Here is a 16993-nt window from a genome sequence, read left to right on the forward strand (position 1 = left end):
CTTGTGTATTCCTTAAAAGGATTTTTATATAACCTGCACTTAGCATTGCTTTTAGAGTACAATAACACAGATAACAGAACAGTTATATTTTAACTGTTTTTAACTTTTTGTTTGTTAAATCAATTAAATCATAACATATTTAAGAGCATTTTTTTTTTTCCCAAAATGGCACTAGTGCAATAACATTTCTATGCAATGCAGCAGTTATGATTCAACTTCTGCCTAATAACAAATGAAATGTAATCACTGAATGAGATTTCTCACAGTCAAGAGGTAGAGTCGGATTGTTCCAGCAATGTTATTGTAGCTTCCTGCATGCCTGTGGGATGATAGTGAAGATAATTCCTCCATCTTCTAAAGGTTAAACTTTTAAAGAAAACATTATGGCTTTGTGCTCTCAAAGAAAGATATAAAATATATTCTAACCCAGTGGAACAGGGTTAAAACAGCACCTTACAAAGGGCTGAAATAAAAACCTAGAACCACAACTTGACAGACAAAGGGTTTTTATATTGTAATCATAGTTTGAGATAGTTTATTTTATGCGCAAAAATCTATGAATACAAGAATGAACAGACGTTTTCATGCAGCATTTTAATGTGAGACATTAGACAATAAATTTTCCTTAAATAATGTTTCAAATATACTTAAATTACCAATTGATATATATGTATATATATATATATATATATATATATATATATATATATATATATATATATATATTATCAACCATAACATAAAATATTGATCAGTTTATGTATTAGCTAGAATGTTCATAAATTCATCTCTAACTAAAGAATAAACAACATTTTTAGTTTTACCAATGTTATGTCACATGACTAAACTTAAACACGACTGGCTAAAAGAAAATAGTAACCCAAAATATAACAGCTCCACATCCTGTACTTTGTCATATTTGATCAAAGGATCTTGATGTACCTACGATCCTTAAGAAACTAAAGAGGTACAATGCGTTGATATGCCAAGAACCGTGTGGAGCTGCAAAGAACCTTTTTTAGCGCACAGGGTGTCCTTTGAATGCTAATGAATCTACTTAGAAACATTTGTCATCCAAAGGACTGTTGAAGTACCTTTTTAAAAATGTAGGAACATTCATTCCCTCTGTGAAGCCCATTGTAATGAGGTAGATATTAGAGCAGGAAAGCGTGGGTGTGCACACTGGGCTCTGAGTTTAGAAAGCTATAGCAGAACAGCAGTCCATGCAGTAATGAACTCTCAAGCTGTCCATGTTTTTACCACACATAACCTTTACTATGAACAATCAGAGGATGTGACTTTAAAGGAATAATTTACCCAAACATAGTTCATAATTGAAATGTTATGTAGGTATCTTTGATTAATGTTGCAAGGCAAGGTCGCTAGTGCATCAAGGATCTCAAATCCCTGGTACTAAATCTTACAGATCTCCACAAACAGAGCTGCTTAGTACAGTACATAATCAATTCCAGGGCTCCAGTCAGTGAGCTGCAGATGAAACCATTTTTACATTATTTATTTATTTATTTAACCATTACCGCTGTTCGTTTTGAATGTACACTCATGATGTTGGGGTCCCAGAAAATAAAATGTGATTTTGTAACAAAATATTATTTTTTTTTAAACAAATGTAATACCACGTACTTTATTAATGTTTTTACTCTACATTTGTGCAGAGTTGGGAAAGTTTAGGGTATTTTTTTAATTTATATAAATAAATGTAAAAATATTTATAAGTATAAATTTATAGTTTTTTCTGTATATTTCACTTAAAAAAAAAAAGATCCACATTTCTCATTTTCTACATCAGAATGCCGACTCCTGCATCAGCATCACACGCATGCGTGATGCTGTTCACGTGAGCGGCGTCAGCCAATACTGAGCCGGCGTTCTAATGTAGAACCTGGAAGCGCTGCACTGTGTGTACTACGTCAACAGTATAGGAGTCTGACAGGGAAGAGAAGATATTGTTGAATAAAGTTGTTCTTTTTATTTTCGTCACTTTATAATATTAAGGTTGAACCACTGTAGTCACGTGGACTATTTTAACCATGTCTTTACTACGTCTCTGGGCCGTGAAAGGTGCAATGACGTTGCTGCCTATGGGTGCTTTAGAAACCTCTCGAATTTAATCAAAACATTTATTAATTTGTCCGGAGATGAATGAAGGTCTTACGGGTTTGGAACGACATAAGGGTGAGCAATTAATGACAGAAATTTCATTTTTGGGTGAACTAACCCTTTAACAAAAGCTGAAACTGAAACAGGGGGAATTCCAGAAGTACTATCGAAGCTTAAAGTCGAGACTGGGATGGGCAGTTCGCTGATCAAGGAGTTCAGGGAGTCCAAGAATCCAAAGGAATAATTGGACAGATGACAGTTTGGAAACACCAAACGACAAGACCGATAAACTGGTTAACTGAACAGCGAAAGGTGCGTGTGAAGCATATGGGAAACAAAACACAGTGTCAAGGAAAGAAAGAAAACAGAAATCAGAGAGAAAAAAAAAACAGCTGCAAGATAGCATGAGCGGCTGGATCAGCTGAGAGTGATTGCCGTGTGCAGAAGGAAAACAATAACAAAGAGTAATGCCGGAGAAATGGGACAGATTAAACCTGAGTCCTGAAACGTGCTAGCTGGGAAAAAAAAGGAGAAAAGTGCATCTAGTACAACATTAAGCTTAAGTATTTGGGTAATTTACTAGTGATGCACCAAATTAATTTTCAGTTTCAGCCGAAATGGTTTTGAAAGGCCAAAATCTGAAATGAAAAAGTAGTGACATTTAATTAGCGCTTCTACTATGGCGGTTTCGGTGTGTAATTCATGCACACAACATGGATAAGTTCCAACAGGTAAACATGTAAGCTTTGCAGACGCTAAAGGCCCATTCATATCAACAACGATAACTATAAAGATAACGTTTAGATAAGATTAGTGTCCACACAAAAGCATGGTATTGTTCTGTTTATTCTGGGAACACGCAGCAGTTTTGTCATCTGTCGCTTTAAATGCTCAAGCTCTTTAAAGCATTCAGATTGGCTGTCAGTATTTTTCTTTTTTCATCAGCTGGAAAAAAAATGGTCTCTGTGATGTTATTGTTAAAGTTGTGGTGTGGACTCTGCTATTCTTTTATATTTAGAATGATTTTTAGAACTTTATCGTTACAGTTATTGTCCTTGGTGTGATTGTGCCTTAAGGCCGGGATGTTATTACCCAGTGGCTTACACTGACGCCCTCATGTTTACAATGCTTGTGGGTTGTGTGTTGAAGTATACGGTGCTCCGTGTTCCATGTGCCAGGTCAGCGTTTCAAGCAATGTTTATTGTTCATGTTTTGTTTTACGTCTTGGACCAAGTTTATAGTTTATGTTTCATGTTTTTGGGATATTACCACTAAGTAAAACTGCACTTGGCTTGGGTTCTCCAATGTCATCATCTGTTCCATGCCAAGCCGGCTAACAACTAATTTACAGTATTAAGATGAAATTATTGAACTAAAAGTTGTAATCAAAAGTTGGCAACCCTATATTACATTACATTACATTTCGTTTTGGGTATGGGTGCAGCCGAGCAGTGTGTGAGATAAACACGCCTTTATAGCTCTGTACTCATTTACTTAATTGAATTTGCCTGACAGTTGAAGCTTTTATGTGAAGAAGGGATTACAGAAATGACTTTACTGATAAACATAGTGTGTTGGCTCAGTACTGAGGTCATATCTTTGACATTTAAATATCCAAGTGCTTGTCCCTGCAAATTAAATGCTTGTGGCAAATGAATCGACCAGTGGCCTAAAGAGCAACATCATCATAAAGTGTTATGATGATGATGATGAACTTCAATGGCACACTGACTGTTCATCAGTCAGTCAAACATTCATCCTCCTGCACATACACAGAATTTATGTGTTTAGATCTTAATGTCACCTTCCATTCATTAGCACATTAAATTAGCAGGATGTGCAGTGGGTCAATGAAAATGAAGGGTTTGAAAAAACATTCTCGCTGGTGTGAGTGATCAATGCAAGAGAATGGCACTGGTGAGCAGGGGTGTTGGGAGCGCTGCCGAATTGTAAATGCAACACAAATTTGCATTATTTTACATTTATTCATTTTTAGCATTTAGTTATTTATTTGTAATAAACACTTAAAATAGGCTATTAAAAAAGAGTTATTAAACTGTATGTAGCCCTGCCCCTTTTCAGCACTGTGCTTGTTTTCCAGTTTGTAGGCTTGTTAGAGAAGCATCAGTGCTCAAAAACGAGTCGCATGTTCTCTAAAAGCTCTTGCATTACTTTTTGTCGTCATATGCCGATCGGTCCATGCAGCGCCGATGCATCTTGAACAAGCCTAATATTTCCACAGTGATCATTCGTATTCATGAATGAACTGCTCATTTTAAAATCTTCCCAGTCTACTGACATATGTTAAGACATCTGCTTTAAAGGAACACTCCACCTTTTTTGAAAATAGGCTAATTTTCCAACTCCCTTAGAGTTAAACAATTCATTTTTACCATTTTCGAATCCATTCAGCCGATCTCCGGGTCTGGCGGTACCACTTTTAGCATAGCTTAGCATAGTTCATTGAATCTGATTAGACCGTTAGCATCTCTCTCAAGAATGACCAAAGAGAGATATTTTTCCTATTTAAAACTTGACTCTTCTGTAGTTACATTGTGTACTAAGACCGACAGAAAATGAAAAGTAACGATTTTCTTGGCCGATATGGCTAGGAACTATACTCTCATTCAGGCGTAATAATCAAGGAACTTTGCTGCTGTTCCATGGCTGCAGCAGTGCAATGATATTACGCAGTGGCTGTGACCCCCTGCTTGCAAAGGGAGCGTGCCTTGCAACAATGGAGACATTTTTGAGAGACGCTGCATAATATCATTGCCTGCTGCACCCATGGTACGGCAGCAAAGTTCCTTGATTATTACACCGGAATGAGAGTATAGTTCCAAGCCATATCGGCCTAGAAAATCGCAACTATTCATTTTCCGTCGGTCTTAGTACACGATTTAACTACAGAAGAGTCAAGTTTTAAATAGGAAAAATATCGAAACTCTTTGGTCATTTTTAAGTGCAATGCTAACGGTCTAATCAGATTCAATGAACTATGCTAAGCTATGCTAAAAGTGGTACCGCCAGAACCGGAGATCGGCTGAATGGATTTGAAAATGGTAAAACTCAATTGTTTAACTCTAGGGGAGTTGGAAAATGAGCCTATTTTCAAAAAAAGTGCAATGATCCTTTAAACATTACAATGCTCACGATAACTTTCAATAAAGGTGCTTTATGTAAGAATGACAGCTAGTGGTTGAAATGGGTACTGCAGTCCAAATTCAAAAATATTGTTTGGCGATTAGAGGAAATGGCTGATATGTGCGCAAATAAATGCTACTTTGCCGCCACCTGCTGGTTAAAGTGGTAATTATTGTCTTTTTTATTTTTAAATAAGGGTTTTCTATCAAATGTTGAATTTCCTACATTTTTAAATGTTTGTTTTTACAATGGGGACAATCTCAGAAGGATGAACAAATAATGTTTGTGGTCATCACATTAAAAATAACATTTGAAGTGCTGGGGGAAAAAATGCGTGTGCGTGTCTAATTACAGACACAGCGTTTTTAAACGGTCCCAATAGGTTCGTCTTTATTGCACTCAATAAAACTGGTTTATTGGCAAATTAGGTAAATGTGATAACTGCATTAAAATATGAATACAACATTAAAAAGTCAACCATTGATGGTTTTGTGTCGATGTACAGCGACTACAGAATGAACAGCAAACAGTTCACCTGAAATGCCCGGGCTGGCTTAACGATAACCAGGAAGTAACCGTGCATATAGCCTATTTACATTGGAAGGCGAGGAGACTTACACACTGTAAGATAACTAGTTGATTTATTTTTTTATGATTAGTTGATATCGCGTTTTAATAAGCTCCCATTCATAGAGATTTTTTAGATGGATGCTGAGGCTTTTTAGGTCAGGTAGAATCTGTGATTTCTGACCCAGTTTGTTCGCTGACTTCCATGGCTGCAATTCGCTGCATGTGTTTTCCGCCAACTGGCTACCCGGGGTGACGAAATACTATTGGGTAAATTGGCAACATGCGGTCTTGCACAGACCAAAACAAAAACAGAAATTCCAACAAGGAACGGAAATTTCAAAGTAAAATATCTGGCTGTAGCAATGGTTTTCAGAGAAACAAGTATGTGAACTCAGCATGTTTAATAAATATCTGCAAACATATTGTGGTATTTTTATGCTTTAGTACAGTCAAAAACTTACATAGACCTAGACTTACATAGACTTACATAAACTCATCCACTTCACCAGTTTATTATTCTTTGACAGCGATACCATAATGTACAGAGCTACCGCAATAACGGAAGTTCAAATATTATCAAAGCCACTGGAAGGCAAGCCTGCAACCTTTAGCCAAAAAAATGTAACGGCTAATGCTTAGGTCCCGGCTCTGGCTGGGTTGCGAGGTTTTCACAATAAAACCCACCCAATTGCTCCACAAAACTAACCCAAAACGAACCCAATCGCATTTCAGGTAGAAATCGAGTTCCGGGGCATAAAATCCATGTTTTTGGTGGGGCTCCCCTGGTAAAATTCGCATTCCAGGGGCTAAATATCTCTGCACGTGATTAAGTTAGCTGTTACGCTTTCTCCAGTCGGAAGAGATACAGACCCTCTCATCTCCCTATCCGCTTGTTAAAGGGTCATGAAACCCCAAAACACATTTTTTGAGCTGTGAACAGATATGTATAGGCTGCACAACATTGAAAACACTAAAGGTACTCATTAATTTTATTTAAAAGTTCAAATTAGTTATTTTTGCATTTTTCAGAGCGATTTCTAACTTCCGGTTTGAAAAGCAAAGTCGGAGCAATGTCACAAAATCTGATGTCATAGTGTACCACCGGCAAAGATCCAGAGTGCTGATTGGCTCCAAGTATGGGCTGGTCGAACATGCTGATATCAGCAGTTTCTGTATTTATTCATGACATAAAGCTCATTCAATCCAATCACTGCGCTGTAGTATGCATATTGTTGGTGTTCGTTTCCTCAGTGCTACAACACAAAAATGCGTTTTCCTGCGATGCGACCAGAGCAGAAGTTTGGGTGCATGTGGTTTGTTTTGATGTGATCTACCAGCACAAAAGGAAAAAATGTTCGCATGAGATCGCATTACAGCGGAAAATTCAAATGTCACAAAAGTGCGGCTCATTCACCTCTGCGTTTGGACACGCAAGCCGTGTGTATGTTTCCCTCAGCACAGCAGCACATGTGTTGTTTGTATTTTGCTCGCAATGCGGTCAGAACTGGAGCTTGAATACGATACAAAAATCCGATTTTTATGCTGTACACGCAGAGCGCGCATATGATCGGTTTCAGTGTAGAGCTTTGCGTTGTTTAACAACACTAGAAGCGTGGATCATAGCTCATATCTACAGAATAAAGTATCCGTGTTTAAAGTTTTTATTTCACAATATATTATATATTATATTCTCCTGCACCAAACATTAACCAGCATGGTGTAGTTATGTTTATTGTTTTTATTGTTTGTTTTATTTATAGAGCACAATTAAAACAACACCAGGTTGACCAATGTGCTGTACAATAATAACTAGAAAAAGGAGACGAACAGCACAAAAAGAAAAAGGAGAAATAAATAAACATAATAAAACAAACATCATAGGCAAGAAAACCACTTAGTTCACTAAATGCGTTGAGCCAAATGCCAATTCTAATAAATACAATTTCAGTTTTAAAAGAACCCAATGTAGGTAAAAGTCTAAGATATAAAGGCAAGCTATTCCAGCGCTTCGGAGCCACTACTGAAAATGCCCGGTCACCACTCATTTTTAATTTAGACCTAGGGACATCTAGAATCATCTGGTTTGATGACCTTAGGTTCCTTTGAGGTTTATACAGATGCAAAAGATCACTTAAATAAGATGGAGCCAAATTGTGTAGAACTTTATAAACTAAAATAAGTAATTTAAAATCAACTCTGTAGTGAATTGGAAGCCAATGTAAAGTAGCTAAAATGGGTGTTATATGTTGATGTTTACGAACACCCTTCAGCAATCTAGCTGCGGCATTTTGCACCAACTGCAGACGGGTTAACAGTGATTGGCTAACACCTGCATGCAAGGAATTACAGTAGTCCAATCTTACAAAAATAAAAGCATGGATAAGCTTTTCAAGATTGCTAGGTGACAGAAATGGTTTAACCTTAGCTAATAATCTCAGTTGGAAGTAACAAGACTTGACCACCGAGCTGATCTGTTTGTCAAATTTCAGAGAGACGTCAAACTGAACCCCAAGATTCTTAACAGCCGATTTAACGAACGGAGCCAAGTTCCCCAAATCGGAAAAGCCTCGAGACTCAGGTTTTCCAAACCAAATTTTCTCTGTCTTACTTTTATTTAAACTCAAAAAGTTTGCGCACATCCATAATTTAACTTCATGCTAACAATTTAGTAAAGATGAAATTGTTTTCTTGTCCTCTTTCCGTAGAGGTAGATACACCTGAGTATCATCAGCAAAACAATGAAAAGAAACTCCATGCTTTTTAAAAAAGCATGGATACCCACAGTCTTTTCTAAAAGAGTAATAAGGATATTGTGGTCAATAGTAACAAATGCTGCCCTTAGATCTAATAAGATTAAAATCACTAAGTCACCAGAATCAGCTGAAGTTAAAATGTCATTTAATACTTTGAGCAAAGCCGTTTCTGTACTGGTTTGTTTTAAATCCGGATTGAAACTTTTCAAAGATATCATTTTTGACTAAGAAGGCCTGTAATTGATTTAAAACAGCCTTCTCTAAGACCTTAGACAGAAAAGGTAATTTAGAAATGGGACGGTAGTTTGAAAAAACACTCAGATCTAAATTTGATTTTTTTTAAAGGGGTTCTACAATGGCATGCTTAGAACCTGAAGGAACTGCTCCTGCTGTAAGACTTTTATTTATTAATGTCAATAGGCTTGGGCCAATAATCCCAAAAGTCTGTTTAATAATTTTTGACGGAATGGCATCATGACAACAATTTGTAGATTTTAACTGGCCAATTATCTTTGATAATGACTGTAGTGAAAGAGGAGAAAATGTATTAAATATTGCTGATGAGCAAGTAATAGATAGAGAATTAAAAGAAACAGGCACAATCTGCATTTTAATATCAGTAACTTTCTGAACAAAGAATTTCAACAAGTCATCACACGCCGTAGCAGGAAGAGCAGAACCAGCGGCAGAAGGATTTAGTACAGAATTAATTTTATTGAACAGTACTTTTGAATTTCCATGATACCTTGAGATTAGCCCATCAAAATAATTAATTTTAGCAGATTTTACAGCATTCTGATAGGTAACTAAGGCATCCTGTAAAATGCTATATGACACCTGTAGCTTATCCTTCTTCCACCTACACTCTGCTCTCCTGCAAGCTCGTCTCAAATGACGTGTATGCTCGTTTAACCAAGGATCAGATTTGGTTTTAGCACCCTTAGCTCTTAACAGGGCGATAGAGGAGCATGTAGAATTGAATTTATCAAAGGCTGCATTAACATCATAAAAGCCTTCAAGCCTTCAATTCAAATGAATTATATGTGCAAACCTGACACTGATACAGTGGTGTAGCCTATCTGAAAGTGACGACATGATTATTCTAATAGACAAAAGACTGATTTTGAGACTGCAGTGCTCGTAAACGTAATCAAAGTAGCCTATTATTCGCCCTATTAAATATTCTTTCGCATTTCTCCCTTGTGCTTTGGAGTTTGTTGTCATTTTCTCCGTGCTCATATATTAATATTCATTATTCTGTATAATGAGTGTGTTGTATGTCTATGTTTCATTGGTTGTTCTCTCCCCTCTTTCCCCCCTCTACACTCCCACTTTTCCAGAGCTTTACATGCCCATTTTAACAGACTTTTTTGAGCTTTGAGGTGTGAACGACCAGGGGGGGTTCATGACCTTTTAAAGTGTATCATTATATCAAGTCCACTCAACTGCAATTCAATGTTCATTTTTTTCTTAATTAAATGCTCCACATTAATCCAAAATATTTGTGTATGTATGCAATGTAAAAATAAATGAAAAATAGTTTCCTTTTCACGTTTACAGAAATGACAAGAGTAATCAATATAGATTTGTGTGTACTCATCCGAAGCGCGTACATGGAGAGCCGCGTCACAGCGCGTAAATGTTCTCGTGCAAATTCTCTTTCAAGTCTTGCACCTAAACGGACAAATTCACACAAAAATTATGTCAACATGCCATCTTAGCGAGTATCCTAACAAACATAGTAGGTTATGTCTTAGGAGAAAAACGAGACAGACAACGCATGTGTATCAGTATCAGTGTAGCCTACTGGATCTTTATACTTGATTACTTTATTCAATTAGCATTGTTTATTTTATTTGTATCTTAGCTCTCATGTATTTATTTGTGCTGTTTCTTGTAGTTAGCTTATTTGTTTTTATTTTCTTACTTTATTTGACAATTGTCCTCTTTTTTTCCTGAACATAGCATGGTACAAACCATGATACAAACCGAAGCGATGAATGAGATGAATGACTTTAAATGGTGAGGAGGACATTAATTAAAAGCCGTTGAGCACAGGATGAGTACTCTTATTAATTATACATGCACCGTGCACACAAACACACTGGTTTATAAATGAATGTGACTGCTTCATATGTACTGTGATTGATATATTTAGTGTTTAGTTGGAGATTCACAGCTCTGCTTTAAGATTAAACCAAGGAATCACACTTTGGTTTATAAAACTGGGCTAAATCATTTTCTTGTCAGCGCAAAGTCAAAAAAGCATAACTTGGAGAATTACCAGTGCACTGTGAGGGGGTTTTTACATCACATGTTTTACATTCACATTTGGCAGTACATTCAAGCTATACATTCACCGTATGTGTTCCCTGACAGTCAAACACACAGCCTTGCAATTGCTAGTGTCATCCTTTAACAGTTGAGCTACATGAACAGATGTGAAGTTCAACTTGTCTTCATTCTGTCCATCATACCATTGTACTAGGAGTGATGGTCTGAAGCTGTGTGTGGTTTGAGCATTGGTTTGGAAGCCAGCGTTTTGCTGGTTTAAGTATACCTCTCTGTGTGAATGGTTAGTAAACGAAACCTTATATCACCCTTGGGCAAAGCCAGCCTTCTGTATTCTGTCATTACTTTCAGCCACAGACCATATAATGTGCGCAAACTACCATAGACACTCTAGAAATGATTACAAAGTCATTCTGGTCTTGCACTCAACTATAAACACATCACTCAATTACATGACACATTCAGTCATACATTCATGCAATGTAGGAAATTTTTTTTTCACTTAATTTCTCCTGTTATGTATTCAATGTCCATTTGTGTGTGTGTGTGTGTGTGTGTGTGTGTGTGTGTGTGTGTGTGTGTGTGTGTGTGTGTGTGTGTGTGTGTGTGTGTGTGTGTGTGTGTGTGTGTGTGTGTGTGTGTGTGTGTGTGTGTGTGTGTGTGTGTGTGATTCTTGAACCAAATTTAGTCTTGGTGGTATTGATGGTTGAATATTCTTCATTTATCTTCAGACTGGTCCTTGGCCTCAATCTAAAAACACACACATAAGTGAAACACAAGCAGAACAAATAAATTTCTATTTAAAAACAAATATGTACAAATGTTCTTATGTAAATGCATTGAATTGAATGTGACAATGTATTTAAGAATGGTTGTACCAATCATTTATACTGAAATGAATTCTGCTTATGTTTCATCAGTGTGTTGCTCTGTGCAGTAAATATATTTCTACCAGAAAGACTCGGGAAGCAAAGAAACATATGAATACAATTTATTCAACAGTATGAATGTAAATATCAAAGAAATGATAAAGTTCTTTGGCGTAGGCCCCGTCCATAGTACAATCCGGAGGGTAGCAGACGTTTGCAGATCCTGCCTGAAGATGAAGGCAGGGGCGGAGCCTACCCCCGATGTATGGACAGGGACCGACCTGGTGGTGGTGGGGAGGATGGAGGTGAACGCCGGCAATGGTATCTGCAAACACGATAGTGGGTGGGAACAGAACTTATATACTCAGGTGACGTGTAATGATTGGTTAGAATATGAGCAATGACGTGCATTAGAGTCTTCCGGGTAGAACTTCTGCTAAATGCTCCCATATATATATATATATATATATATATATTTATTTCACCATTTGTATCACTCCGCTTGAAGTGACCGTCATGGCGGCCGAACAAATCAACCGTAATTTTTGCGAATACTACTTGTTGTACCACTAACTGTAGTTTTAATAGTTTTTTAGATGAGAATGTACTGTAGTTGTTTAGACCTGAAATATGTGACTCATATTTAATAACAGCGCCTATTTTACAATTTGTTTTGACGTTTTCGGAGATTCGAGCTCTAGGGCGTCAGCAGCCGTTCAGTGCTCCTGTAACCGCCGAGATGCTTTGTGGATTTGCCGCTGGCTCTTATTGTGGTTAAACATGAGACATAATTCAATTTGGGTACATTAAACGGGCAATCTTTGGTCTTTTTTTGGTCCAGAGCAAGTCGAATTATGCTATGTTAAATATGATAATAATTAACGTACATCGTTTATATAGCATATTGGCTACAACTAAGTTAGAAGACTCTTCTAAACTCTTCAAATACGTAAAACATTAAACTTTATAGACATTAGTGATGGCCGATTTCGAAACACTGCTTCATTAAGCTCCGAAGCTTCAAGAATCTTTTGTTTCGAATCAGTGATTCAGAGCGTGTATCTGCCAAAGTCACATGATTTTAGTAAACGAGGCTTCATTATGTCATCACTGTTTCGAAACATTTCAAAACAGTTCGAAATTTCAATGCTTCACTGCGATGATAAAGTGAACCCATGAATCATGTAGATTCACTAAGAACTATTGAACAAGTGTCTAGGGCTTTTCCATATGGTTTTACCTGATCTCCAATCAGTTTTCTACATTTGTAGATGTTTTAATTAGACATTAGAGTAATTAAAATGAATAATGGTAGTTATTAATCTTTTAGCTGGAGCCATGGAACAGAGAAACAAGTCTTGAAAATTGATAAAAGAGCATATATTATACAGACACTCTATATTTAATCTTATTAGATTATTAGATTGCATTTGATTGATTTTACTTTCAACAAAACTTCTGCAATACATTTGTTAAAGGGTATTTTTAATAGGGATGTCCCGATCACGTTTTTTGCCCTCGAGTCCGAGTCCAAGTCATTTGATTTTGAGTATCTGCCGATACCGAGTCCCGATCCGATACTTAATAGCCTACATAAAAAAGAATAAAGAAGAGCGAAAAAACAGATCCAGGAACAGTGCTTTTCAGGTTTTTTCAGGTATCTAACAGTTTTCAAATGGTAATCAAATATAAAATATCACTGCATATTATCTTTACTGTTTAATTAATAAATAAAGATTAATCATTATTGAAGTTACAAAAACTATTCAGTCAAGAGCAGTGAGTGATTTCTTTGTTATTTGTTGTTTGATTTAACATTAAATACAGGCAGCAGGAATAGTTGTTTTCCCTTTAAGACATGCACGATCCAGTACATATAGCCTACTGTTCCACATGCGCTGTCTTTCTCGACTAATATACGTTCACTTAAGACATAACCAACTATGTTTGCTAGGATACTCACTAGGACGGGCATGTTGACATAATTTTTGTATGAATTTGTCCGCTGAAGCGCAAGACGTGAAAGAGAACTCAGTATTCGCGCGCTGACTGGAATAAGCGTGTGCGCGCTTCGGATGAGCGCACACAAATCTTCTCACAGCGCGTGCGAGTTCTCTTTCGCGTCTTCTTCTTTAAGGTTTAAATCAGCAAGGCTTAAATGAGTTTTATCTGTTAAATACAGACAGCAACGTGTGCTTTTCTGGTCTCACCTGCGCTCGCGCACTATCAACACCCGGGTGATGACGGCGTAAATGACTGGACATTACAGCAGACGGCACTCGCAGTTAACAGTTTACAAAGAGTGACTGTTTTGTCCACGCTTTCTGATTATCGTTGTTGTAACGTTTTGTGCATCCATCGACTGAAACATACATTATCTGAACTGTGTCTGTTTTCCCCGTTGCTATTTTAAACAAACCATATTAACCAATAGATGCGTCGTCATTCGAGATGGACCGCAGTGCAAGTGCGTAAGTGGAGAACCGGTTTGATTTTTTTTTTTACCGAGAACCGTTGCGTAATACATTATCCGAGTCCTGATCGGGAGGTAATGTCCGATTCCGATCGAGTCTGAAACCACATGATCGGGCCCGATTTCCGATCACGTGATCGGATCTGGACATCCCTAATTTTTAATGCATGTTTGGCCTGAGTTTTGTTGCATTTACACTGTTCTGACCACTAGGGGTCACCGTGGAGACGGTTGTCAGATTGTTTCGAAGCCTTGACACATCACGGCACATTTGCTTCAACTGCTTCAGTGTTTCACGAAGCCTCGATCTGCCCATCACTAATAGACATAGTGTTTTTTGAGTAAAGAAAACACTTTACAATTTTTTTTTCAAACATCAGATCTTTATTTACCTTTGATGTCCAAACTGCGGGCACACTTCATTCACGAGGTGAGGTTGATTTATGAGGTTTGGCTGACAGTTTGAGGATACAATGGAGTTACGAGGTTTTCTCACAAGCTGTTTAAAATCCTTTTCATTCGTTAAATAATCAGTGGCGGAAGTAGTGCTGCACGAAAGAGGGGTTTAAAGACTCTCCGTTGTTATTTCTTATTTATTTACACACTCGTGCCGTCGAACTGTTATAAATACAATATCACACTCGTAGCCGTGCGATATGGCTGTATATCAGCACGCTGTGCTTACCTGAGGCCTCGTGCCTACGGACGAAACACGAACGAGTGTGATATTGCTCATTTATATATATTTATCATCAATCAAGATTATTTGGGGAATAGAAATTTCAAAAGGCAGCATTTATTTGAAATATATATTTTTTTGTAGCATTAAATGTCTTTACTGTCATTGTTACTGTCATTGGGCTCAGGTTTGATAAAGATGGTGGGTGTATATTCAGTTGATCTGGCAGTGAACACTTGTTTGTCTCTCTCATATATAGATGTGTTTGTGTGTATCCTGAGTTCAGATGACCTGTTCCAGCATGCTTTACCTCCTCTGTAATTACACACTCTAAAATGTCTGCTTCATATAGTGGCTGGGGAGAGAGTGAGCCAATCAATCAATCAATCTCCTCTAGACTTCTGTTGCTAGTAGCTAATTATCTACACTGTGTGTCGAAGTGTTCTGTAATGGTTCTGAATTTTAAAATGGTTTTGAACCCCATAACCCCAAACCTCTTTCTTTGATACTTTTGTACCCTGTGTTACATTTTTTTTTTTTTTTGCTCTATTGTTTTCTTTTGTTCCAGAGCAGTGACTCAAGATAAATGCATATGGTCTATTCACTTTTGTTTTTTTGCCTTTTTCCTTTTGTTCTCTGTCCATCTGACAGTCCTCTTCAGATTAATTAAGAGTAATATATCAGTCATTTTGATCATTTTAGACATGACTGGAGGGAAATTCACATTAGTGGATTTCTCTCCCCCTTTTTCTCTCTTTCCTCTCTGTCTTTTTCACACAAAGACATACATTCTTGCTTCAAATGGATAAAACACACACCAGTTCATCTTTCTCCCCTCCCACTAGAATATGAATACTTTGCTTATGTTATTAACATTTAATTTTAATATACATATAATTGTTTCCAAGTGTTTTCTAAAGATTAATTTCATAGTGTTATCCTGTTTTTTTTTTTTTTTTAAATTGTATTCAAAAGTTTTTGTAGCTTGATATTCATTTATTCATTCATGGACATCTTAAGAGCTGAAAAGAAATGCTTACTTTCCACTCAGAAGATGAAGAACGAGAGACAGAGAGGGAAATGTGGGACTGGATTTAGTCTCACAGCAAAAAGAAAGCACAAGCACGAGAGAAAGATCCTGTCCCTGCTGCGGTGGCTTTTCAAAGCGTGTCACGAGCAGACACTGATTTCCACTCAGCGACAATAAAAGTCAGTGACAGCCGCCTCTCTAAATCCTCATTGACCTGTTATGTATAATGGGCTTTACAGAAGGACTTGGCTCTGAGGATCTTTTCTCACATCGAGGGTTTAAAGGAGGAACAGTATAGACCATGATGACATGGAAACAAAACTGTGTTCTGCAAGTTGTGCAGTTTTCCCTCTTTCATTCTCACTTGGGTTGTTTGGCAGTACAGAAGAATAGATTAGACGCACACATGAATGATAAGATGTGTGCTGGAATTATCAGAGCAACACATCTGCACTGCAGGAAAATAAGATTGAGTACTGGAAATAGGATATGGTGTTCAGAAAGGTTTTTTAAATTGTAAATAAGATCCCAATAGAGGAGTATTGCATTCTTGGATATTGTGTTTGGCACTACACAAATTGTGAACTAGACTATGAAAATCTGTAAATCTGACTGAGAATGCTTCCTCTTATAGAAGATATCTGCATTAAAGTTTTTTAAAAGGAGGAACACAACAGTCCTAGTTCGTCATATGTTCATAATCTCAGACAATCTTTGTAATGTATGTGGTGCACAGGAACAGTGGCACAGTATGAGACAAACCCTGATGAGAAAGAGAAAGAAAACACTGAAATATGCAACATGAGATGGATCTTTATGAAAATTTTGCTGTTGTGACCTCAATAGAATATGCTAGGGACAATGTCTAAAAATAATGAAAAACCCTTTAGGTACTATCTCACCATTGAGTCTAACATTTATTAGGCACATACACTACCTTCCAAACTTTTAGGGTCATTTAGGTTTTTTTTTGTTGCTCTTTGGTTGTTGTTTTTTTTGCCAGAAATTAATATTTTTTGTTTCGCAAAGATGCATTAAAGGATTAGTTCACTTCAGAATTAA

At 37.1% G+C, this 16993-nt stretch overlaps 1 protein-coding gene across 2 annotated transcripts in view; it reads left to right on the top strand.

The window, feature by feature from the left end:
* plxdc2b (plexin domain containing 2b) overlaps window positions 1-16993 on the top strand; it is a 71909-nt gene that overhangs the window by 23881 nt on the left and 31035 nt on the right. Inside the window, exon 1 of one of the 2 annotated variants that reach the window (XM_067400617.1) lies at window positions 2380-2433. The exons of the other annotated variant lie outside the window; for it this stretch is intronic. The gene's annotated coding sequence lies outside the window, so the exon portion shown is untranslated. Of the gene's footprint in view, window positions 1-2379; window positions 2434-16993 lie in introns of those variants that run through there. 2 annotated transcript variants of the gene reach the window in all.

The sequence above is a fragment of the Chanodichthys erythropterus genome, chromosome 11, assembly GCF_024489055.1.
Source record: "Chanodichthys erythropterus isolate Z2021 chromosome 11, ASM2448905v1, whole genome shotgun sequence".
Taxonomy (NCBI): Eukaryota; Metazoa; Chordata; class Actinopteri; order Cypriniformes; family Xenocyprididae; genus Chanodichthys; species Chanodichthys erythropterus.